We start from the raw sequence: 27,059 nt of genomic DNA, 5'->3' as shown, positions 1-27,059 counted from the left end.
CTAAATATTGTTTTTCCCCACTGTATATAGTGTCCCCTTTTATTATGTATAGCACAGTCCCGTGGTATGTAGTGTCCACACTTATTATGTATAGCACTATCACGTGGTATACAGTGTCCTCACTTATTATGTCTAGCACTGTCTCGTAGTATATAGTGTCCTCCCTCATTATGTATAGCGTAGTCCTGTAGTATATAGTGCCCACTCTTGTTTTATATAGCACCAAAGATTACATATTTTCCTGTTTTATTATATATAACACCGTCCATTATTACATAGCTGCCTCTCTAGTTATATATGGAGCTGTCCCTTATTATACAGATCCTCTGTTATGTGGAGCGCTGTCCAGTATTACATAGTATCGTCTCTTGTTATGTACAACATCATCCCATACAGAGCGCATTCTCAACATTGTTAATCACAGCTCCCTCTCTTTATTACATAGCCCTTTTTTAAATATAAAATGACTGCTGATGAAGCAGGTAGTGCCAAGATGACCAATCCATCAGCTTTTCCATTAGAATAGAAGCTTTCCCATGTTCCATCAGCAGTCATTGCATTACACATCTAACAAGACAGGAATTTATGTAATAAAGAACAGGGTGATTATCCAGCATGACAAGGACCGTGCTGTACATAACAAGAGAGGGCATTGTGTAATAAGGGACGATGCTGTTCATAACAAGATAGGTCACTATGTAATATGGGCCAGCAATATACATAACAAGAGAATCCACTGTGTAGTAAGGGATGGTGCTGTGCATACAAAAGAAAGCACTGTGTAATAAGGGATTGTGCAGTGCATAACAAAGAAAGGGCATTGTGTAATAAAGGATCGTGCTGTACATAAGAAGAGAGGGCATTGTGTAATAAGGTATGGAGCTGTACATAACAAGAGAGGGTACTGTGCAATAAGGGATGTCCATATACATAACAAAAGCAGGCACTGTGTAATAACGGACCATACTGTGCATAACAAGAGAAGGCACTGAGTAATAAGGGACTGTGCTATACGTAACAAGAGAAGGCACTGTGTAATACGGAATGGTGTGTAATAAGAGATGGCCATTTGCATAGCAAGATAGGGCACTATGCAATACTGGGCAGCAATATACATAACAAGAGAAGGCACTGTGTAATAAAGGATGGAGCTGTACATAACAAGAGAGGGCACTGTGTAACAAAGGACGAAGCTGTACATAACAAGAGAGGGCACTGTGTAACAAAGGATGGAGCTGTACATATCAAGAGAGGGTACTGTGTAATAAGAGATGGACATGTACATAACAAGATAGGGCACTATGTAATATGGGCCAGCAATATATATAACAAGAGAAGGCAGTGTGTAATTTGGGACAGTGCTGTACATAACTGGTGAAGGCACTGTGTAATAAGGCATGGCAATATACATAACAAGAAGAGATTATGTAATATTTATATATAATTTGTAGCTTATTCGCCATAAAAAGAGGGGGCCAAACACATTTCTTGCACAGGGGACCCAAGCTGCCAGTGTCCGCCCCTACCCTTGCAAATCAATCAGTGTAGAAAAATTGCTGCCCCCATGTCACCCCTCAGAGCTGTGTCAGACCCCACACTGCACATTTTGTCAGGATTAAGCAGAGAAGTCGATTAATAATTGGCACCCCCGCGTGGCATATAATCGCCGTGGTTATTTCCGTATTAAATTCATCTTCTAGTTGAAACCTCTTGAGGGTCTCATGTTCACAGATGCCAGCGGAAGCACATCCATGATACACGTCCAAGGAGGAAGATGTTGCTGTTGAAATGAAAGAAATAATTGATTTAGGTATCTAAAGATAGAGTCTCATCTACATGGACGGAGTACTTAGGAGGCAAAACTGGGGAGATCTCTGAGAGAATTGTGAAATAAAATTGTGAAAACTGTCTTTTTATTCCATTGTGATTTTCCGGTTTTTTTTGCGGTACGATTTGTACTTTTGAACGTCACAATTGATTTTTACCATATAGTGAACTGGAAAACAGGAAAAAAAAATCCAAGTGCGGTAAAATTTTCCCCCAAAAAAACCCTGCAATTCCACAATTGTCTATTGGATTTTTTATTTACCGAGTTCACTATATGTTACAACTGAGCTGCAATTATGATTCCCCAGGTCATTACGAGTTTGCAGATACCAAACATGCATAGGTTCTTTTTTTTACGTAAATGGTGAAAAAAAATCCAAAGTGTATAAGAAAAAAAAGTGATGAAATTTTCCGAGACCTGTAGAGTCTCCATTTTTCGGGATCTGGGGCAAGGTGAGGGCTTATTTTTTTGCGTAAAAAACTGACGTTTTTATTGATATCATTTTTTGGTAGAAATAATGTTTTGATCGCCTGTTATTGCATTTTATTGGAATGTTATGGGGGCCAAAAAAGACTTAATTTTGGAGTTTTGCTTTTTTTTTTCTTGTGACGTCATGTACCGTACAACGTGTGTCAGATTAATTGTTTTTATATTTTTATAAATCGGAAATTTCTGAAAACAGCGATACCAAATATGTGTATTATTTTATTTTTTGTTTATTTTTAATGGGGCAAAAGGGGGGGTGATTTGAACTTTTATATTTTTTAAAATATTTTCAATATTTTTTTTTCATTTTTTTCTTTTCTACTTTTTACTTTCTTTAGGAGACTTAAAGCTGCGATCTTCCGATCGATTGTGCTGCACATAGCAGGGATTCAGCATCTGCAATGACAAGGACAGGGATCTTCAACAGACTCCCGGCTGTCATGGCAAACCGTCATCGCCCAGAGATCATGTGACAGGGGCGCCGACGGGCGTGTCTTGTGACGCGCAAACAGTTTGCAGAGATTGGCAGCGGCATTTAACATTTTAACAGCCGCGGGTGGATCGCGATTCCACCCGCGGCTGTTAGAGGCACATGACAGCTGATCAAATCAGGAGCCCGCATCAAAATCAGGGACACTGCCTATCGCTTACTGTACGTCATAAGCCATCAAGAGGTTAATATCTTACTTCTAGGCTGAGATATGAGCACTTCAAGTTGAAGGCTCCAATCCCGAGGCTGCACTACTGAAAAACTCTGATGACATCATTCTCAGATGTAACGTTACCATAGAGCTAGGATCCTTGTGAGCATGAGACTCTCTCAGGGGGTGCAACCTCAGGCTCGGGGCTTCCAAGTTCGATTACTGATGCCTCCACGCAGGAGTGAACTATCACAAAAACAGTTTTCACATTTTTATTGTACAACTAAAGGGTTTATCACTTTTAGATATTCATTGATGGGCTTCAATGACATGCAGGCCCTCTCACTAAGGCTTACAAGGAGGGCAAGTCGACCTTTTCTGCCTTACTCGAACCCTTAAGGCATTCTTTGATTTATTGGGTGGTTGGTACATCTTCTTTCCAAAAACTGAACCAATCTGACACCTCTGGGCGTCCAAACACATCTCGGTCTATACAGAACTCACTCACACTCAGTCAACCTTGATGAATAGTAAATACAGCGCGTTTCGTCCCCGTCACATTGGATAGCATTGGTCGCATGACAATTTGAATCATTGGAAAAGCAGGTAGGACACGTCTTCCCGTTGCTCTTTCGTCTTTTTTTCAGTGGCCCTGTAATACATCGCACAGGGTAGGTAGATTAGAAGGCATCTGTTAGTATAAGTCTTTAAAACTGTTGTTCTAGTTGATTAAAAAAATGCTTTTTTCAAGAAACGCTACCACTCCGGCACATATCCCGACAAAAAGGGAGAAAATTGACAATATGCTAGGTCTAAAAAAGCTCATCTTAAAAGGATGTCTTGGGTGCACAACTCCAGGAATAAAAAAAACAGAAGAAACAACTGCTCGTGTCCTAGAACCCAATTAGATCCATGGCCGGACTGGCCACCTGGCAATTCTGGCAAATGCCAGAAGGGCCTGTCTGGTTGTGGGCCGCCTTGTCTGCTACGTTGTTAACAGAATCTGTGTTCTCAAGACACCCATACTGTTAAGAGTTGTGATGGAGCACAAAGTTGCTGACTCCGTCACTTACCCCAGCAGCCACGAGTATCATTAGAAATATTGGTCTTGTAGAAAATCTTCCTTTCCTCCATCGAGGGTAATAGTAGTAATATATCCCATCTGGTTCATGGGGACGGGGACAACATGGGCCTGTGTGATTTTAAGTGCCAGGACTGAATTTCAGCCCCAGTCCGTACCTGGTCACGCCTGAGACATATTGTCCTGTTCCTGATAGAAGCCTCCAAAAACATTTAGCCACCATAACATCCCAATGTTGAACCTTCCCCTACCACCAAGTGCACCACCGGGGGATAGTTCCTCCCACATCACTGACAAGTAGTTTAGTCTCCCCATGCCACCAACAGGTGGTCCCCCAACACCCCACTCATTAATTTATGGATGGCAATTGGGGACAAGTTGTAGGAAAAATTACAAGCCGGTGATACCCTGTAACATGGTAACACAGATGGGGGCCCACAGAACATAGTTTAGGGATGGCTGTTGTGACTGGATAAGGGAAAAGTATCTTTAAGTCACCATGAGACCTATCTATAAATTTAGTGAACTCTCTCCAGCAGAACATGTTTTTGAGAAGATCACTTGGTCTGATCGTGCTCTGACCAATTTTTAATTTCCATATCTTCTATGTGTCACGGTACTATTGCAAGACATCTGAGGCAAGGGCAGGGCCGGCTCCAGGTTTTTGGGTGCCCTGGAGAAAGAGTCTCAGTGGGCCCCTTTAACACATACCATAATTCATGATTCACAAATACATCATAGAGATATAGGTATAGTACAATGCCAAAGATTTCACTTCTTACATTACATGAGTGATATCTATTCTAAATTCTGCAATAGCTCAGAAACTGGGCAGTATTGTCCTCCATACAGTATAATGAGCACCACTTAGTCTTCCATACAGTATAATGAGCACCACATAGTCCTCCATACAGTATAATGAGCACTACATAGTCCTCCATACAGTATAATGAGCACCACATAGTGCTCCATACAATATAATGAGCACCACATAGTCCTCCATACAGTATAATGAGAACCACATAGTGCTCCATACAGTATAATGAGCACTACATAGTCCTCCATACAGTATAATGAGCACCACATAGTCCTCCATACAGTATAATGAGCACCACATAGTGCTCCATACAGTATAATGAGAACCACATAGTGCTCCATACAGTATAATGAGAACCACATAGTGCTCCATACAGTATAATGAGCACCACATAGTCCTCCATACAGTATAATGAGCACCACATAGTCCTCCATACAGTATAATGAGCACCACATAGTGCTCCATACAATATAATGAGCACCACATAGTCCTCCCTCCATACAGTATAATGAGCACCACATAGTCCTCCATACAGTATAATGAGCACCACTTAGTGCTCCATACAGTATAATGAGCACCACATAGTGCTCCATACAGTATAATGAGCACCACATAGTCCTCCATACAGTATAAGGGCCCCGTATATGATGCTCCAGTGTGTAATGGTCCACATATATGATGCTCCAGTGTACAATGGACCCCATATATGATGCTCCAGTATAAAATGGGCCCCGTATATGATGCTCCAGTGTATGATGGGCCCCATGTATGATGCTCCAGTGTATAATGGGACCCGTATATGATGATCCAGTGTATAATAGGCCCCATATATGACGCTCCAGTGTATGATGGGCCCAATATATGATGCTCCAATGTGTAATGGTCCACATATATGATGCTCCAGTGTATAATGGACCCCATATATGATGCTCCAGTAAATAATGGCCCCATATATGATGCTCCGGTGTAAAATAGGCCCCATATATGATGCTCCAGTGTATGATTGGCCTCATATATAATGCTCCGGTATATAATGGCCCCATATATGATGCTCCAGTGTGTAATGGGCCCATATATGATGCTCCAGTGTGTAATGGGCCCATATATGATGCTCCAGTATATGATGGGCCCCATATATGATGCTCCAGTGTAAAATAGGCACAATATATAATGCTCCAGTGTATAATGGGCCCCGTATATGATGCTCCAGTGTATAATGGGCCCCCTATATGATGCTCCAGTGTGTAATGGGCCCATATATGATGCTCCAGTATATGATGGGCCCGTATATGATGCTCCAGTGTAAAATAGGCCCAATATATGATGCTCCAGTGTATAATGGGCCCCGTATATGATGCTCCTGTATATAATGGGCCCCTATATGATGCTCCAGTGTATAAATGGGCCCCACATATGATGCTCCAGTATATAACTGCTCCGTATATGATGCTCCAGTGTATAATGGGCCCCATGTATGATGTTCCAGTATATAATGGGCCCCATGTATGATGCTCCAGTATATGATGGGCCCCATATTTGATGCTTTAGTGTATGATGGGCCCCATATATGACCCCAGACATCATCGCGCCCTCTGACCTGAACATCTTAAAGTCAGAAGACACGGAAAATGCTGCAGCGGTGGAGTGGGGGAGAGGTAAGTATCGTAAGTCCCGAGGCCCAAAGCAGGTGGGTGGGCCCAGTCGCAGGCCCTGGCACAGGCACTGAGCCCCCATAGCGTGCCGGTGTCCCCACGGCGAGTGGGTCCCATCCACTGGTGAGTGTCCAACAAAGAACTGCTGAGACAATCAAGGATGAAGAGCAACAGGAGGTCAAGTGAACAGATTAACCCTAGCAGTGCCAGAGCCAAGGAAACCTACACTGTTTAGTAGCATGGTGAAGCAGTTCTAACCAGTGCAGGAGTTCGAGTGACCAAACACCGTGATCTTCTGGCCTCTCAGTCACAGGATCCCCATGACACTTTGTACATAGAGAGGACCACCCTCTTAGAAGACTATATATTAATTTTGAGTGATCCTCTCAAGAGCATCCTCCATATTTCCATATTACTATAAAAGTAGAGATGAAGGGATCTACTTACACTGGGGCTCTGGGGAACTGCATATATCTGAATCACAGCAAGATGTTTTTATTGTCAAAGTCTTATCTCTGCCAGTGACGACGCCAGAAAATTGACATTCTGCAGATTTTGCACACCGTCTCCTTATTTGCGTCGTTAATTTTCGGCTTTGTTCTGGTAGGAAGAAAAAAATATATTAAAAAACGTTGAAAATAGAAGTCATTTTTGATGCATTGTATTTCTACGTCTTTACTTAAGGACCGGGAACTGCAACTATATTAGCTAGGGTCCAGATTTCACATTATTAGGTTTTGAGAATCAGGAGAGTTATAGGAACAAGGTTTTTTTATTGTATTCCTGCTGCTCCACTGAGTTTTCTGCTTTTTTCTTTTTTTAAATCAGCTATACGGTTGTAGAGATATGGGCTTTTTCACGCAGTGTTAATTTTTATGGGCTTTACAAGTGGGCGGTGCTATAGGGATCCTCTGGGGCGTGTCTTTAGGCTCTTCTATGTGGCACCCCTAGAGGTATTTGCCACAAATATAGTTACTGACACTGAATACAAATACTAAAATAGCAAGACTGCACTACCTCCTCCGGCCAGAAGGGGGAGCTCCAGAGACTCCCCTTGATCCATTCTGGTCTGAGAGAAGAACTGGCAGTTGGGCAGTTGGGCTAAGGAGCTGATAGTGAGAGGTCATACAGCTGAATTTCTAACAGCCCTATGACGGTTTCCAGGCCCAAATCACCGGCCTGAGGAGAAGAGGGATAGAGAAAAAGGACATTGTGAGAACCGGGTAGCATTAATCACTACCCAGAACAGGCGCAAAAACGGATACTGGATCCGTGGCTGTATTCATTACATATAATACAGCAACCGGAAAAACGTGAGGTGATATCAGCTTCACTAGGGTCGGACGCAGCAACAGACACAGAGTTCAGCGGTACTCCCGGAGGGGGTAAGCCGATAAAAGGAGTCGGGTTGCCCGTCGAACCAGGACCCGGAGGGGACAGATTGGGCCGGCAGCCAGTTCACATACAGCAGCAGGGCCACACAGATATTGCGTACAATAAGAGGCGAAGACCCCGGCAGGGTCAAAGTAACTCAGAGTTCCCATACAGACTCCGGTGACAGGACTGGTTGTAAATCCTTTTTTGTTAAAGTAAACTGGTTAAACGTTTCAGTGCCTCAGTCTTTCATTTGGACAATAGCCATCTATCCAGGATCGGGATCATCACCGCTGGGAGAACCTGCTGCTGATCAAGTAAGTGCCTGTCCCCTCACGATACCCTTTACACTGTGCATTGCCTGAGGCTACAGCACCGGGTCAAGCCACCCGTGACATCCCCCTCAAGAGACAGACCCCATTGGTCCGGTGCTGGGTACCCCGGTCTCCTGGGCGTCACAATTGGCGTCACGAACAGGATAGAGCCAGCCCATATACCGGGTATTGTGTGCCGTGATTGGAGCCCAAAACTTTGAAAACTTGGATGAAAAATCGTGAAAATTGACTTTATTAAAGAAAATTCCATTTCCCATTAAAAACTATTGAAAGTGACTTTTCCCCATTGGTTATAATGGAGTAAAGATGGCCGCCATCCCCTGAGGTAATCACCTCATAACCGTTAGGCACGAGACTGTTAATTGAGCTACGCCATCACCTGAGCCCCAGTCTAACTGAAAAACTTCAGAATCCGCCATTACAGAGCGCGCGGCGGGTGGGAGCAGCAGGGGGCGTGTCATTGTGGGCGGCACCAAGCTGAGCGCTCTGACGTCAGAGCAAGGGGAAAACCAATCCTGCTGCGCAGCAGAACGAATCTACACTATCCCGACGGAAGCGGAGGACCGGAAGGGTCCGGATTAACTAAGGGGGCACAGTATGTCGCAGCACGGAGACGCCGCAGCATCCGGCGACGCTAATGCAGCTGAAAGACAGAGTGTCGATAGAGAGTCCGGTAGCGCAGCGGTGCAAGGAGTGGCGCCCATCATACCGGTGCTGATGCCATATACCCCGGGTGGCCCGTGGCTTCCAATGTATGAAGGTGAGCCTAATACCCTTGACGATTTCAGAGAAAAGATGCTGGCTCATTTTGACATGTTCCCCGTGGGTGAAGTTCAGCGTGTTAGTCTCCTGATGATGCAGTTAAGTGGCCATGCTAAGCGAGAAGTCACAGCATGGGCAGCTGATCTAAAAGGCACTGTTGAACGCATATTTGCTGGATTAAAAGCTACATTTGAAACCACGGCCAGCAGCAAAGCTAAAATACGATTCTTTAATTGCAAAGAAAAAGCTAATGAGGGCGTGAGAGACTTTGCCTTAAACCTGCAGGAAGCCCTTAAATCACTTACACTGGCTGAACCCATTTTTAACACCGGAGCGGATAAACTGCTAAGAGATCAATTTATTGAGGGACTCTACACCCCTTCTCACCGGGGGCATGTGAGCATGCTTGTTTTTAGGAACCCTGAATTGACATTTGCCCAATTAAAGGAGAGCGCTATACGTCTCCAGCTGGCAGAGGCACCTCGGGATCAGGAGCCTGCGCAACTCATGGCAGAGGCTCCTCAACAACAGGGAGTACCAGTGACATCAGCTATGTCCGGGGCCATTGCTAAGCCCCTGGGGCCCAGTACTAATGAGGCTCTTCAACAAAAGCTTGACTCTTTAGCTGATGTTGTTGCTTCAATGGCTAAAACCATGCAGGAGATGAGAGGAAATGCAGGAGATGAAATCCCAAGAAACAATGAAAACCCTATATTAAGGGTCACCAATCTAACCCAAGAAGAGGTGCGAAACCGGCTAAATAAGATTAAAATAGATAAATCTCCAGGTCCGGATGGCATACACCCACGAGTACTAAGAGAACTAAGTAATGTAATAGATAAACCATTATTTCTTATTTTTAGGGACTCTATAGCGACGGGGTCTGTTCCGCAGGACTGGCACATAGCAAATGTGGTGCCAATATTCAAAAAGGGCTCTAAAAGTGAACCTGGAAATTATAGGCCAGTAAGTCTAACCTCTATTGTTGGTAAAATATTTGAAGGGTTTCTGAGGGATGTTATTCTGGATTATCTCAATGAGAATAACTGTTTAACTCCATATCAGCATGGGTTTATGAGAAATCGCTCCTGTCAAACCAATCTAATCAGTTTTTATGAAGAGGTAAGCTATAGGCTGGACCACGGTGAGTCATTGGACGTGGCATATCACAAAATGAGAATGCTTGGTCTGGGGGAAATTGTGTGTAAATGGGTTAGTAACTGGCTTAGTGATAGAAAGCAGAGGGTGGTTATAAATGGTATAGTCTCTAACTGGGTCGCTGTGACCAGTGGGGTACCGCAGGGGTCAGTATTGGGACCTGTTCTCTTCAACATATTCATTAATGATCTGGTAGAAGGTTTACACAGTAAAATATCGATATTTGCAGATGATACAAAACTATGTAAAGCAGTTAATACAAGAGAAGATAGTATTCTGCTACAGATGGATCTGGATAAGTTGGAAACTTGGGCTGAAAGGTGGCAGATGAGGTTTAACAATGATAAATGTAAGGTTATACACATGGGAAGAAGGAATCAATGTCACCATTACACACTGAATGGGAAACCACTGGGTAAATCTGACAGGGAGAAGGACTTGGGGATCCTAGTTAATGATAAACTTACCTGGAGCAGCCAGTGCCAGGCAGCAGCTGCCAAGGCAAACAGGATCATGGGGTGCATTAAAAGAGGTCTGGATACACATGATGAGAGCATTATACTGCCTCTGTACAAATCCCTAGTTAGACCGCACATGGAGTACTGTGTCCAGTTTTGGGCACCGGTGCTCAGGAAGGATATAATGGAACTAGAGAGAGTACAAAGGAGGGCAACAAAATTAATAAAGGGGATGGGAGAACTACAATACCCAGATAGATTAGCGAAATTAGGATTATTTAGTCTAGAAAAAAGACGACTGAGGGGCGATCTAATAACCATGTATAAGTATATAAGGGGACCATACAAATATCTCGCTGAGGATCTGTTTATACCAAGGAAGGTGACGGGCACAAGGGGGCATTCTTTGCGTCTGGAGGAGAGAAGGTTTTTCCACCAACATAGAAGAGGATTCTTTACTGTTAGGGCAGTGAGAATCTGGAATTGCTTGCCTGAGGAGGTGGTGATGGCGAACTCAGTCGAGGGAATCAAGAGAGGCCTGGATGTCTTCCTGGAGCAGAACAATATTGTATCATACAATTATTAGGTTCTGTAGAAGGACGTAGATCTGGGGATTTATTATGATGGAATATAGGCTGAACTGGATGGACAAATGTCTTTTTTCGGCCTTACTAACTATGTTAGTATATAGTACTATTTTAGAGGACCCAAGATAGAGTTCGCAAACCGTAGAGAGGATGTTCCATGGATGAGACCCCGGAGATACCCGACATGGAGAGGACGACCCCGCGACCGCTACCAACCGGATGGACAGCCCATTTGCCGCCGTTGCCAGCAGCCAGGCCACTTTGCACGAGATTGTGATTTAAACGGGAATCCCCTGGGAATGCGGGCCGCTTCGCAGGAATGAACTTTCAAGGCCCAACACCCTGGCACGACAGGTACATCGGAGGACGACCCATTATCCCTATCGTGCTGGACGGAATTCCCCTCAACGCTTTGCTGGACACAGGTTCCCAGATTTCATCTATACCGTATATCCTTTATAAGAGGTACTGGGCTGATGCAGATATTGATAAAGGGCCCTCTGATGTTGAACTAGATATATGGGCCAGTAATGGTAAGTTGGTACCGAAACTAGGATTCAGGGAGATGACCATAAAGATTGGTAAAGTAGAATTGAAGAAACAGGGTATAATTGTTGTTGATGTTGACCGGCGGAACTGTGAACCAACTGTATTGATAGGAATGAATGTGTTAGAGAACTGCTTTTCCGAAGTCATTTCTGTCTTACAGCAAATTGCTGAAACTGCCCAATCCTGCCAGCAGAGAGTTCTCCGGAGGGAAATAAAAGTATTGATGTTAAGGCAACAGGTAGAAGTTGCAGGTGGAGAAATCGGCAGTGTGAGGGTAAGTGATCCAACATCTATTGTAATCCCACCAAAAACAGAAATGCTGGTATGGTGTAGAGCAGCCATTGGTACTAAGGGACGAGATTATCAAGCCTTAATAGAACCAGTGTACACCGACAGCAGGCCCACTATACTCACAGCACGAGGGGTAGTCGAGGTACACCGGGGACGAGTGCCGGTACGACTTTTGAACTGTGGAGAGGAAGAGGTCACTTTGCCAAGGTATGCTACAGTGGCAAAGCTATATACTGTTGACAACAATGCCATCACAACCATTGAGCCCTTAGAACCAACCTGTCAGGTGGAAGGCAACGGCTCAGATGGAGAAATGGAGGATTGGTGCCAACAGCTACACGTGGGCATAAATTCAACACCTACCCATCAAAAACAAGGGGTGTATAGGCTAGTGACGGAATATGAACAAGTCTTCAGTAAACACCCATTGGACTTCGGACGGATAGAAGGGGTAGAACACACAATCCCCACAGGTGACCATCCCCCAATAAAAGAAAGATATAGACCCATACCGCCCGCTCACTATCAATGTGCAAAAGATATGCTGAGGGAGATGAAACAGGCCGGGGTAATAAGAGACAGCTGTAGCCCCTGGGCGGCCCCTCTAGTGCTTGTCAAAAAAAAGGACGGAACCATGAGAATGTGCGTAGACTACCGGAAGATTAATAACATCACCCATAAAGACGCCTACCCCTTGCCTAGGATAGAAGAGTCCTTAACTGCTTTGAAATCTGCTAATTATTTTTCCACCTTAGACTTAACAAGCGGGTATTGGCAAGTCCCTGTGGCTGAGAGAGATAAGGAAAAGACGGCATTCACCACACCAATGGGTCTATGTGAATTTAATCGCATGCCATTCGGACTCTGCAACGCATCCGGTACCTTCCAGCGGCTGATGGAATGCTGCCTCGGACACAAGAAATTCGAGACCGTCCTCCTGTACCTAGATGATGTGATCGTCTACTCAAAGACTTACGAACAACACTTAATAGACCTGGCAGAAGTGTTCGAAGCCTTATCCAGGTATGGCATGAAAATCAAGCCATCCAAATGTCACCTTCTCAAGCCAAAGGTACAGTACCTGGGACACATCGTGAGTTCGGAGGGAGTAGCACCGGATCCCGAGAAAATAACCGCCATAAGGGATTGGCCAAGACCTACCAACGCAATAGAAGTGAGGCAATTCCTGGGATTGGTGGGTTACTATCGCAGATTTATAAAGGGATTTACCAAATTGGCAGCACCCTTGCATGACGCCTTGGTAGGGCAGACGAAGAAACCTTCAAACCGAAACCCTCCTTTTCAGTGGAACGATGAAAGGGAAGACTCCTTTGAACAACTAAAGAAGGCACTAACCGGAGAAGAGGTTCTGGCATACCCAGATTACCATCAACCTTTCATCCTCTACACCGATGCCAGTAATGTGGGACTAGGAGCGGTGCTGTCACAAAAGCAAGAAGGTCGGGAGAAAGTCATCGCCTTTGCAAGTAGAAAGCTCCGGCCTACTGAAAGAAATCCAGAAAATTATAGCTCCTTCAAATTGGAACTACTGGCAGTAGTTTGGGCTGTGACTGAACGTTTCAAACACTATCTGGCTGCTGCAGAATTTATTGTCTATACTGACAACAATCCGTTGACCCACCTGGACACAGCCAAATTAGGTGCGTTAGAACAGCGATGGATAGCCCGGTTATCTAATTACAACTTCAAGATCAAGTATCGAGCAGGTCGCAAGAATGGAAATGCCGATGCCCTATCCCGGATGCCACACTTGAGAGATGTAGAAGAAGAAACGGGGGAGCTTGAAGAAATTGAACTACCAGCCTTCCATCATCCCAAGGCAAAACATCATCAGTCAAGTACCTATCAGAAACAACAAGAGTTGAATTTTAATCCGTTAGCACACCATAGATGGGCTGACACCCAAGACAGCAATCCGGCTGTGAAGTTGGTGAAGCAAAGGTGAGCAAAGTGCATATCCCGATGAGGATGCCCCAGAAGAGACGCATCAACTCTGGAAAGAGAGAGGCAAAATGTTCCTGCATCAAGGGAAGCTCTGTAGAAGACACACCAATCCGAAAACACATGAATTGGTTTGGCAGATTATCGTGCATAAACAAGATGTCAAGATGGTCCTCAAAGCTTACCATAATGGTGCGGGTCACTTCGGTTGGAAAAAGTTAGAAATACTTCTAAGAGAAAGATTTTATTGGGTCGGGATGAGAAAATCAATCGAACAGTGGTGCAGAAATTGTGGCCCGTGCAACCTCAGAAGAAACGATCAAAAGAACCAAAGAGCACCACTGCAGCCCATAATCACCAAACAACCACTTGAACTTGTAGCCATGGACCACGTGAAGTTGACACCAAGCCAGTCCGGCTATGTCTATGCCTTGACGATCGTGGACCATTATTCACGCTTCTTGGTAGTAGTACCCGTAAAAGATCTGACAGCAAAAACAGCAGCCAAAGCGTTCCAAACGTACTTTTGTAGACCCCATTGATATCCGGAACAGGTTCTCACCGACCAAGGTACAGCCTTTGAATCAGAGATCTTCAGAGAATTCTGTAATATGTATGGTTGCAAAAAGATCCGGACGGCGGCCTATCATCCACAAACAAACGGCTTATGCGAGAAGATGAACCATATTGTAATAGAACTACTAAAGACTTTACCTGAGGCAGAAAGGAATCAATGGCCAGAGAAATTGCCTGACTTGGTGGATCTGTATAATCATGTCCCGGTGAGTTCCACCAATTGCACCCCAGCTTACCTTATGCGTGCAAGACCCGGCCAATTACCAATCGATCTAGAAATGGGAATTCTGAAACCAGACGCAGAAGTCCAAGACTCCAATTGGGATATCATACGGAAAAGCAGTATCGCCAAGTGCAAGAGAGTGTGGAAAGAAGCCTTCAGCAAACTAGAGAAAGACAAGAGCGAACTTTCAACCAGAATGCTCTAGCGACCCCATTAAGACCGGGTGACCAAGTGCTCAAGAGAAATCGTCGAACCAATAAACTAGACAATCAGTGGGAAGCCGTACCCTACACAGTTTTACCAACAAGAATGGATAATCCTAAAATGTGTCTCATTAGCAAAAACGGGGGCTTATCATCTGTACTAGTGTCAAGAGACAATCTTAAATTATGTCCGGAAGCATTGAAAGAGACAGAAGTTGTCCAGCCAGAACCAGAAGTTATTCAACCCATGCAGGTCCAACCAGTAAAGGAAAAAGAAGAGGAAATGTATCACACCTGTATAGGAGACTTTCCCAAAACCCTACTAACATACCATGGTGCAGTAGTGGTTCCCATGGTGGCCTTTTACCCAACACCGAACCCAATACCAGAAGTCCCAAGACAGGAAGAGGCTGACCTCGTACTACAGGAGATTCCAGGCCAGGAAGAACAGATTCCTGATCAGAGTGATCCCATTCACGGTGGACTTGCCAACTCCATAGTCGTGGAATTATCTTTAGCAGAGCGGGCAGATACTACATCCGCAGTAGACAGTAGTACACCACATGGAGAGATACCGCTGTTACGTAGATCACAGCGTAGTACCCAGGGTCAATTACCGGCCAGGTATGCAGATTACCAACTATAAAACTATAGTCATTGTTATCATTCTGCAACGTTTAAGCCCAGTACCTACAGAGACTTGTCTGTATGAACTTCTTGCATATTCTTGAACTTTTTATCAGCCCGGAGGCACTAAATCAAAGCTCCGGAAAGACTGCTTTTTGAACTTTGCTTTTTGCTCTTTTTGAACTTTCTTTAGACGTTATATTGATAACTCCGTTGGAAAAAATGGAACTAAATTCTTGGACACAAAGTGCAGTGCCTTTCCTAGTACCTTCAAGGATAGAACTGTATTAATGGACGCTATTTGAAGTGACTTTTTACAGAACTCTATTTTTGTTTCCTTGAGTGGTTTTTGTAACTTTTCATTTTTGAGACTCTGTACATATTAATTGTTATTTCAAAATGTTATCGTCCCACAGTCCCGGAGTACTGTTCTTAACTAAGGGGGAATGTGGCACCCCTAGAGGTATTTGCCACAAATATAGTTACTGACACTGAATACAAATACTAAAATAGCAAGACTGCACTACCTCCTCCGGCCAGAAGGGGGAGCTCCAGAGACTCCCCTTGATCCATTCTGGTCTGAGAGAAGAACTGGCAGTTGGGCAGTTGGGCTAAGGAGCTGAAAGTGAGAGGTCATACAGCTGAATTTCTAACAGCCCTATGACTGTTTCCAGGCCCAAATCACCGGCCTGAGGAGAAGAGGGACAGAGAAAAAGGACATTGTGAGAAAAGGGTAGCATTAATCACTACCCAGAACAGGCGCAAAGACGGATCCCGGATCCGTGGCTGTATTCATTACATATGATACAGCAACCGGAAAAACGTGAGGTGATATCAGCTTCACTAGGGTTGGACGCAGCAACAGACACAGAGTTCAGCGGTACTCCCGGAGGGGGTAAGCCGATAAAAGGACTCGGGTTGCCCATCGAACCAGGACCCGGAGGGGACAGATTGGGCCGGCAGCCAGTTCACATACAGCAGCAGGGCCACACAGATATTGCGTACAATAAGAAGCGAAGACCCTGGCAGGGTCAAAGTAACTCAGAGTTCCCATACAGACTCCGGTGACAGGACTGGTTGTAAATCCTTTTTTGTTAAAGTAAACTGGTTAAACGTTTCAGTGCCTTAGTCTTTCATTTGGACAATAGCCATCTATCCAGGATTGGGATCGTCACCGCTGGGAGAACCTGCTGCTGATCAAGTAAGTGCCTGTCCCCTCACGATACCCCTTACACTGTGCATTGCCTGAGGCCACAGCACCAGGTCAAGCCACCCGTGACATCCCCCTCAAGAGACAGACCCCATTGGTCCGGTGCTGGGTACCCCGGTCTCTCGGGCGTCACATCTACATTGTTACTCTTTAAGCAACGCCCCTTTAGTAAAGACCAATGAAATAGCACTGAATAAAAAGGTCAATATCTCTGGAACTAGGGTGGATTTAAAAAAAAAGAAAGAAAAAAACATAATACTCAGAAAAGCAGCGGGAATAGAAGGCTGGGATAGACGGGTGCATAGTGTTAAGGTAGTAAAATCATGGTTTGACCAATGAAGATATATACATACAGTAGAGAACTAAATGATTTAGGGTTAAGATAAAATGTATTATCGCAGTAAGGTTAGTTGGGAACTGGAGCAACCACAGAGGGATAAGTTAGAGAATGACAAAATGGTTACCAAATTCTGCAAAAGGAAGACTGATTGTGTTGGGGTACGGCTGCTAACTTTCCCAGTTGGAAAAGTTGGGCGATTTTATTTCACCATTCTGTCATTGAAGGGCAGGTAGTTGATCTCTATATAATGGGTGAAAAGGCCAAAAGTTTGTTTCTGGGCTTGTTTAGTTAAGATGTTGGCTCCTCCAGCTTGAGACATGCTTCTGGTGGACCATCCATGTGCAGTCAATGATTGGATTGGCCAGCATGTTATGGTGGCCACAATGACAATCTGCTGCTAGCCCTAGCTTCCCCAGCTTATTGTTAATGGATGACAAAAGTATTCTCGAAGTTACACCTTTATTGGCTAACCAGAAATATATATATTTGCAAACTTTCCTAGCACAGGGACTCCTTCATCAGGCAGGTTTACAAATGAATTAAAAAGAGAAGAGCGCAACACTTAAGAGATATTACAACGGGACATTTGTTCATGAGGTGGAAGGGGTTATGCCTCCTAAAGATAAGCCATGGAAATCAAATTAGGGATTTACTAATGGAGAGGCAGTGAGAATGACCCCTTAGTTATCTGGAGTCCTCCTGGTAGAGTCGTGTCCATGTAGTGAGTCATAAATCCAGGTGTTGAGTTGAGTCCTATTGTCAAAGAATTGAACATCCTTATGAGTTATCCCTAACTGTTATCCCTAAATGACCTTTTGGTAATTAGACTTTGAAATTTGTCATACAGTGTCCAAGTCCAGAGGAATTTCACGATCTAATAAAAATCTGAACAAGCTCAGAAGATGATCTTCTTACCTTCCACAATAACTTCAGCAAGTCCCATCCAACTATCAAGCTCACCCTCAACTTCTCAAAGTCCCAGATACATCTTCTGGACATGACCATATACATCGAGGACAACACCATACAAACATCAAGTCATCATGACTAGAGATGAGGGAATATTTAATTGTTATTCAGATTACGATGGTCAAATTTGCAATTTTCGACGATTTGTTCATCAAATATTCGCCAAACATAGCCGAACGTCATTGAGGTCAGTAGGAGCCAAAAACAAACGCATACACAGCACCTTAAAATGAAACCAAAAGCTGCTTAAACACATCAAATTAGCAGCAGACACCAGGAAAGTGGCCTCAATTCACCCACAGTACTGTTGTAGCATGGTACGGCAGCAATCAGCCATGTATGAGGTATCAAGGTCTGGGCCAGCATTTACAGAATTTAATTGAACTTCAAATTAAGACAAGGTGGGTGAGGTATCAATGTAGGCCTGCTGCTCTGGGAGCCCTGATACCACATGCAACAGCTCAGCCTGCTTTCATGCTCACCCACACTCAGGTGGCCCAAATTTCAGTTTTGTAGACTACTATTGTCAGAAAAATGTAAGGATAGTAACAAGGGTTGTTGACTCAAAGGGAGTAGTGGCCTGCTGGTCTTGGCAGCCTACTGCTACAGGCAACACACAAGAAGGAGACCCAACTAGGAGTCTACACATTTCCAAAATTTAGTGGCATCAATCGTAACACAGTAGAGTAGAACTAGTATAATGGGGACCGACACCTCTTCCACTACAGCCAACCCAACAGATGTAGACCCAACCAAGAGTGTTCACATTTCAAACAATTAGTGGCAGACGCAGCCAAAGTAGCATCTATTTCACCAGAGTAGAAACAGTATAATGGGGACCAACACCTCTTCCACTACAGCCAATACAGCAGATGTAGACCCAACCAAGAGTGTTCACATTTCAAGCAATTAGGAGCAGACACCACCAAAGTGGCATCAATGTCGCCAGAATAGAAATAGTATAATGGGGACCAACACCTCTTCCACTACAGCCAATACAGCAGATGGAGACTGTAATGGGCAAGGTTGTGGAGCCCCTGTGCCGTAGCCCACAAAAGCCTGGAAAGGTGTAACTATGTGGCCTAGCAGATCGGACCTCGTATAAGCAGCAGCAGGTGAAAACCACAACCCAAGGAGGGACAAGAAGGTGGCACCAGGTGCTTCTCCAGGGTTGAACTACAGATGGTGGCAGCTGACCCCTAAAGCAGGTAGGCTGCTATAAATCAAGGAGGGATGAAGAATACAGGCAGGTACTGTAGGGACACTGGAACCACAGATGCAGATGTGTCCAGCTGAGGAACAGAAAAGCACTGGCAGGTGTGGGCTGGATCCGACGTTAGACAGATGGGCACTGGCAGGTGTGATCTGGACTGGCTGATGTACAGAAGAGCACAGACAGGTATGAGCAGATGGGTACAGAGTAGACAAGCAGATGCGTGGACCTGCGGAACCTGACAATTAGCAAGCAAACTAACAACATGGCTCAGGCACCTCCATATTGGAGGAGGAGCCTTAAATAGAAGGTGTCACCAGCTATTGGCTGGGAACACCTTAGGGTGACACGTGCAGTCTGTATAACAGGGAGGTAGTGTGTGCAAAATAAGCATAGTGCGGGTCTACAACTGAACCTTGGGGGACACTGACACATAGGGGTAAGATGAGGAGGTAGTGTTTGAGTGTGAGACACTGAAAGTCCTGTCTGTTAGGTACGAGGAGATCCATCAAAGGGTCAAGTCTGTAATGGCAAGAGGTCAGAAAGTCTGTAGTAAGAGGGAACAGTCCACTGTGTTAAAGGCAGATGCCAGATCTCATAGTTAGTAAGACAATGAATAAGGTCCAGGAGAAGGAGGAGGACAAATTAGCGTTGCTTTCATTTGGCAGTAAGTATGTCATTGTTGACTTTAGTCAGGGTAGCTTCAGTGGAATGGTGCTGTCAGAAGCCGTATTGTAAGCGGCCAAAGAGGGAGCAACAGTAGAAGTTGGGGGACAGTTCAAAATGGACGTGTTGTTAAAGAAGTTTGGAGGTATAGGGGAGAAGTGAGATGAGACAATAGCTAGACACAGAGGGTGGGTCAAGGGTGGGCTTCTTGAGGATGGGTGTGATCAAGGTAAGCTTGAATCAGGAGGGAAGGCACCAGTTGTTAATGACAGGTTTAAGAGGTGGGTTAGGCTAAGGATGAAGACTGTGGTAAGGTTTGGAATGAGGTGGGATGTTATTGGGTCAAGGTCACAGGTGGTGAGGCAAGTCTTCAGGTGAGATGAGAGAGGGAGGGGGAGCTGGTGGACGTAGGAAAGAAATGAAAGTACTGAATAGCAGTTTAGACTTGTGATGCAGGTATGATATGACTGATGACAAGTAGATTTGTTTTTCTGCAGTGAGCAATTACGCAGCATTTTTACAACTTGCGTTATTTGGATGGGTTACTCCACTCCCTTTCTTTGGCAGCGGCACAGCAGTATGCTTTGTAGATGAGGGCCAGAAAGAACATTTGCTCCAGTAGATGGCAAGCGCTGCATCAAGTGGCCTCTGCTCCTCTTCCTCCACCTTAACATCACACAGTACAGTCCTCAGAGGTGGCAATCCAAATACCCTTGTTTTCCCACATGTCACAACTCTCCAACTGGCCAACTGACTGTAGGGAACCACAGATAACTGAGTATGCAGATCTGTTCACACATTCTATGCCATGACCATCGGCAGTGTACTCCAAAGATTCACAGAGTCAAGAGGAGGAAATTATCTGCACCAATGGCCAAACAGTTTTTCAGTTTGATCCAGGTCTGAACAAAGTAGGGTCCCAGCAGAATCAAAACCCTAATCAACAGATGCTAACCACAGGGGGTGGAGGTGATCCTGATGGGACTCAGATAATTGAGGCACCTGTGGACTGTACTGTGCTGTCAGAGCAGGAAGAGAGGGAGGGTGACTCTCAGGGCGAGAAGGGTGAGAGCAGAGAGGATGATGAGGTAGTTGATCCCACTTGGTGTAAACCCAGAGGCATGCATCTCAGTAGCTCAGCAGAGGAGGAAGACAAGAAGGTTACATTGCGGCTTCCCGCAGACAGAGTTATGCAACCACGACAAGCAATTCATCCTCAGCCCCAACTCTGTTAGTGGTTAGCAGCATTCGCGAGTCTGCAGTTTCCTAACTTGGGTCTTTTTTTTCAGACCACCCAAAATGACAAATTATCTGCCAAACAGACAGACCCTTGAGTGCCTTCAGCAAACATGATTGTTAGGATTTGAAATAGTGCTGACTACTAGGTTGCCAGTCTGTTCGATCCATAAATCAAAAGTAAATTTTGCCAGTTGCTTCCCCTCCTGAAAAGGGATGTGCCCATGCTGCAGTATCAAAGCATGCTTGAAGATAATCTTGACAGCAGTGAGGCACACTGTGTGCATCGCAGTAATAATATAATAATAATCTTTATGTTTATATAGCGTTAACATATTCCGCAGCGCTTTACATTATCATCGCTGTCCCCAATGGGGTTCCCAATCTAAATTCCCTATCAGTATGTCTTTGGAATGTGGGAGGAAACCCATGCAAACACGGAGAGAACATACAAACTCTTCACAGATGTTGTCCTTGGCGGGATTTGAACCCAGGACTCCAGCGCTGCAGTGCTAACCACTAAGCCATCGTGCTGTGATAGACTTCCAACCCTGGGAACATTGAGTGGTCAACACAAAAACATTAGTAGCCTTGCAGCACTGGAGCCCTGGGTTCTGACCCCACCAAAGACAGCAGGTACAGACTGGTGCTGAAATTCAGCCCTGGCATTTGAAATCACACAGGCCCATGTTGTCCCCATCCCCATGAACCAGATGGGATATATTACTAATATTACCCTGAATGGAGATAGGGAAGATTTTCTACAAGACCAACTTTGTGCTCCATTACAACTCGTAACAGTATGGGTATCTTGAGAACACCGATTCTGTTAACAACGTAGCAGACAAGGCAGCCCATGACGAGACATGGCATTGGCCAGTCCGATCCTGTTTTCCACCTCACTTTAGAAACTGAAATCAATGAACAGATTGGTTAGATGTGTTGGGCAGCTATGTCTGTTTTTCTGACCTTCACATAGGTGCTGGAAGTCATAATAATGACTTATCCAGAGTTTAGTGCTTAGCTAGCATGATGGCCCAGTGGTTAGCACTGCTGTGCTGTTCAATGCTGGTGTCCTTAGTTCAACTCTGACTGAGGACAATGAAATTCCTCCACTCAGGTGTATTTTAGAAATTGTAATCAGTGACTGCCAATGGGACCTGCTCTAGTTTTTCCTGATCTTCCCATTGGTGCTGCGAGTCATATCTATGATTTTGCCAAAGGTTATCTTCCGAGCAGCATGGTGGCTCAGTGGAAAGCACTCGTGCGTTGCAGCTTGTGAGTCCAGGGTTCAGATCCCACCGTGGGAAATTGCAAATGGTCCTGCTCTCAGCAGCAGCACTGGCAGGACCCGAGCCCTCTTGCTCTTGGCCGTCCTGTAGCCCACTCATCCTAACTGCTACCTCAATCAAAGCTTCTTTTCCTTTAGTAAGCTGTTGATCATTCAGCAATATATGATGACTCTGGTCCACATAAACAGCTGTGAGATGAATTTTATTTTATAATAGCAGTGTCTCACTCCTTTTCATTGAAGCAGCAATGCCATCTGCGATTAAACCTCCTCTTTGGGACAGGCAAAACAACAAGTTCTTCCACTCCTTTATAAAAATGCCAGGAGTTAAATCTCAGCTTGTAACTTTTTAGTCACTGTAAATGGGTGATGAAGCAATTCCTTCAATTCAGCCACCTGTGTCGATTGACCTTCATGTAGTGTTACCTGAGGGTTGGACATATCTACAAGGAAAGGTTTCAGCTCAAGCAATCGCTCAATCATTAAATAGATGCTGCCCCACCGAGTGGCTTGATCCACAATTGCCCCTTTTCCAGCACGTGTCTTCAAGATGGAATCAATTTTAGAGGTTCTGGCAGCAATAGCCAATTTCCTCACTTTGCTAATCAGAGTTCCAGTTTGTCCCTCTTGCAGACTATCTCTTATTGCAGCTGCAGCGTGTGCACAACACAGCGCATGGGATGAATAGGAAAGAGGTGTGAAGCAGCTTCAACAAGATCATCTCCATCAGTCATGTTCATGCCCAGCGGTGCCAAGAGAAGCAAAGAGAAACTGGTATAAATGTATGTGGGGGAAAGAGGGACGAAACGGGGCCCGAGAGATGACAGTCAGGTCCTCTACAGCCGCACTGTGCTCCGTAAGATGGATGGCTGATAGATGATGGAGATGGGTGATGGAAGCATTATGGATGGATAGGATTGAAGCAGAGATTATATAAGAAAGCTACAGAACTTTTGAGATTACAAGAATTAAATGGTTAAATGAGTATTCCTTCCCAGTTTACCATTTTTTGCCATATTTATGTCAAGCAATCCAGTCCTGCAAATGCATATGTATGATGCCACATACAAAGCGCTGCGCCCTGCCACGATATTAAAATTAAGCTCGGGATCTTAGAATCTCGTCTGCCAGCTTATAAAGTGAAAGTAGAATGTGCTCCAGCTACACACAGTGTGAGCAGTTAGCGGGAACGTCCTGGGACTCTTTTTTTTTTTAGACAATGTGTTATTGACAATATACTGTAACACTATTGTTGGAGACAGAGACTCGTGCACCAATAAACAGTAGTACATACTAGTTGTAATATATGCAGTAATAAACCTTATTCCGACAGGTTGGCATTGTAGGTTTCCATTTCTCAGGTTATTGGTTCAAATCTAACCAAGGACAATCATTTTCCAGCAGCATCTGCAAATAGTTTGTATGTTCTCCCCGTGTTTGCGAGGGTTTTCTCTCAGTACTCATTTTTCTTCCCACACTCCTAAGACATACTGATAGGAAATTTAGATTGTCAGTCCCAATGGGGACAGTGCCACTAATGTCTGTAAAATGATGCGGAATTATTGGTGCTATATAAGTGATTAAAAAAATAAAAAAATTAAAATTGATGCCACTTTTTTGTTTTAGCTGCCCAAAATTTGTGGAAATATGTGTTTTCCAAGTTGGGCCTTTGTGCTTACTGAATTTGGCAGAGGTTTCCTCCCACACTCCATAGACATATCGATAGGGAATTTAGATTGTGAGCCCCAACGGGGACAGTGATGAAAATGTATGTGAAGCGCATATGCACCAAAGAATGAAAAGATGAAATGTAGCCCGATAGCAAAAAAAAAAACAATTTAGATTTTATCATGTGTACCCCTGTATGAGGAACAATATCAGCACCCAAAAATTTAAAAATGATATCTAGCCTGCTGTATAACGTTACTAACAGAACAAAGTATGTTTTAACTGTGGATGAGGCCTGTATACAATCGAATATTTGCGCAAAACAATTTCAAACTCAGATCTAGCCTGCTGTTTCATGTTGGTAGCCGATGTTTTTTTTAATCTGCATGAGCTCTGCAGACAGCTTAATTTCACCGCCACAAAATTACAACATGGGAAATGGCGGGCTGTATCACGCTTACCAAATCATTTTTTTTTATCTACATGAGCTATGCAGATTCAGTTGACTTTCACCGCCACTAAATAACGAGGTGAGATATGGCACGCTGAATTACGTTTAGCAACAGGCACAAAATATTTTTTTTACTGTGCAATAGCTTGACACACAGAACAATTTCACCGCCACAAAATTACAACATGGAATATGGCGGGCTGTATCATGTTTACCAAATAATTTTTTTTTAATCTACATGAGCTATGCAGATTAAGTTGACTTTCACCCCCACTAAATAACAAGATGAGATATGGCATGCTGAATTACATTTAGCATCAGCCAGAAAAATATTTTTTTACTGTGCAATAGTTTGACATACAGAACAATTTCACCGCCACAAAATTCCAACGTGGAATATGGCAGGTTGTATCACGTTTAGCAACAGAAACATTTTTTTTTCATCTGCAAGAGCTATGTAGACAACTGAATGTAAGGAATTATAATGCATAGTGATGTGATGCATGCAAGACATAGGTTAGGACTTAGGACATTAGGTAGTGTTTGCAATATAATGTAGGTGAAGGGGTTTCCGCAGCAACAGACACGGGGGAAGGCTTAGTGCTAGGACAAGTAACCAGCTCTCTGAAGTTAGTCAGAGAAGAGTTAGAGTCTGCCGAAGTGACAGGTGTGCAGTGCTGCCTTTTGGGTGAACTACAGCAAAAGAGACGATGGGACGATGGGGTAGCGTGTCTAGGAACTTACAGAAGAGGTAAAGTGACCTTCTACCTTAAAAGTGTCCTTGGGTAGGACGACGTGTCATGAGAAACCCTGAGCTTGATAAATGCTGAAGGTACAGCCTTAAAGGGGGCTGAGACCATGGAACTAGTGGGAGTCCTGAGCGGTGGATCCAGGGCGTCCATAGTGATAGGACATGGAGCTGCTGAGTGGATGTATAGAAACTAGCTGAACTGTACTGTGGCGACAAGCTAGGCTGAGACGAAGTAGGGCGAAACAATGTGCTATACCGGCCCTGGAGCAGACAGCAGACTTCAATTGAAGGAAACGATGTCTGTGAAAAGGCTTCTTGGTGTGAATGAAAACTGCTTCAGACTGTGTACTCACTATCCCTTGTATATAACCCTCACCAGGGTCAGTAAAGTTCCCATGTTTGAGCAGAAGTATACTTTGATAATCTATGGAACTCGTGGTCCTGTCCAGCCAATACCATCGGCTACCAGGGGCCTGCACGGGCACAAGATCCTCACAACACTAACACCCAGGCAGGAGCCACAATTGTCTGTAGGATGCCAAAGCGAATGCGGACAGAAGCTCGCCCACGACTACCTCGCTTGGGCAGCTCACACTATCACTGAAGAATACATTCCTACAACAAGGATACCATCCACTATGGTGGATGAACAGATGCACAGATCTACAAGGATCCCAAGAAGCAGCCTCCTGGATTACACACTGAGGGAGAACAACAACATGGAGCCTTTTGTGGTCGCGCGCAACCCCAGCTTCTCTCCTACAAACAGACCCCTAACATGAGGAATCTCCTTGTCAGAAGTGTCCTCTCATAACCATCGGTGACAGGCAAATTCCCATGTAACAATAAAAAGTGTAAAACTTGTACCCACAAATATAGTCCACATACCAAACACAAATCAGGACTATGAGGTCATGGGTTTCTTTTCATATACATCCTCCAATGCGGTACACATGATACAATGTACAAGGTGTCCTGGAGGCATCTGTATTGTGGAAACCATGCAAAAACTATGAACAAGGGTGACACTACACAGGCAAACAATTAAGAATGAGATGGACTGTGGGAAATCATCTTAGGTGCTAAAAGGGCATTTTAAGGAGGACAGAGAGAGAAGAATTTGGGAATTCAAACTGATTGAGGATGTTCAATTCTTTGACAATAGGACTCAATTTAACACCTGGACTCACCACATGGACACAACTCACACCTCCACCAGACGAGCTTCAGATAACGATGAAGAACATTCCCAACGACTCTCCATCTCAAAAACCCTAATTTGATTTCCATGGCTTATCTTTAGGAGGCATCACCCCTCCACCTCAGGAGGAAATGTCCTGTTGTAACATCTCTTAAATCTTGTGCTCTTATCTTTTTAATTCATGTGCCTGAAGGAGCCCCTGTGCTCTGAAAGCTGCAAATACATATTTTATTCTAGTCAGCACCCCTCATGTCCACCGGCTGCATCCTTCCGATCTACCATAAACTCCTATTTTATGTAATAATAAGGTCAAGGTTATGAGTGATGGAGACAAACCGCCTGTGATCCTTCTCCTTTCGGTAAGGCAAACATCTTCGTCAGGTTCGCACACTTTCCGTTTTTTTGAGCAGGAGGCGGCATCGTCATCATAGCAAATGTGACACCACAAAAAGT

General features: G+C 44.4%; 1 long non-coding RNA gene across 1 annotated transcript; it reads right to left on the bottom strand.

The window, feature by feature from the left end:
* Positions 1–17: 17 nt before the first annotated feature.
* Positions 18–27,059, bottom strand: LOC138651314 (uncharacterized). Its single transcript, XR_011315468.1, has 4 exons — positions 26,943–27,059; positions 6,953–7,105; positions 3,464–3,607; positions 18–1,780 (listed from the first exon to the last, which is right to left on the bottom strand). It is a non-coding gene; the product is annotated as an uncharacterized lncRNA (long non-coding RNA).

This window comes from Ranitomeya imitator, chromosome 10, assembly GCF_032444005.1.
Source record: "Ranitomeya imitator isolate aRanImi1 chromosome 10, aRanImi1.pri, whole genome shotgun sequence".
Classification (NCBI taxonomy): domain Eukaryota; kingdom Metazoa; phylum Chordata; class Amphibia; order Anura; family Dendrobatidae; genus Ranitomeya; species Ranitomeya imitator.
Note: the sequence above shows the minus strand (reverse complement) of the source record. Positions and strands in the feature narration are given on the sequence as shown.